Source organism: Leptonychotes weddellii, unplaced genomic scaffold, assembly GCF_054177405.1.
Source record: "Leptonychotes weddellii isolate Sample4059 unplaced genomic scaffold, ASM5417740v2 HiC_scaffold_284604, whole genome shotgun sequence".
NCBI classification, from domain to species: Eukaryota; Metazoa; Chordata; class Mammalia; order Carnivora; family Phocidae; genus Leptonychotes; species Leptonychotes weddellii.
In genome coordinates this window covers 1-247 of record NW_027879042.1, presented here as the reverse complement: position 1 = coordinate 247, position 247 = coordinate 1, and the positions used below count along the sequence as shown (strand labels likewise).

The window sequence follows — 247 nt, the reverse complement described above, 5'->3', positions numbered from 1 at the left end:
GCGGCCGCCGCGCTGGTTCTGCAGCTGCATCAGCTTCTCGGCATGCTCGGTCTCCTCGCGGGACTGGCGCAGGAAGAACTGGGCGAAGTTCTTCAAGGCCACGTCGTCGCGGTCGAAGTAGAAGGCCATGGACAGGTACACGTAGGAGGCGTAGAGCTCCAGGTTGATCTGGCTGTTGATGGCGGCCTCGCAGTCGGGGTGGTAGTTCTGGCGCACTTGTGAGAGCGGCGCGGTGGCCATGGCTGGC

At 64.4% G+C, this 247-nt stretch overlaps 1 pseudogene; it reads right to left on the bottom strand.

The window, feature by feature from the left end:
* Nucleotides 1-3: 3 nt before the first annotated feature.
* LOC145719026 (ferritin heavy chain pseudogene) lies at nucleotides 4-241 on the bottom strand (annotated as a pseudogene).
* Between the last annotated feature and the right edge of the window lie 6 nt (nucleotides 242-247).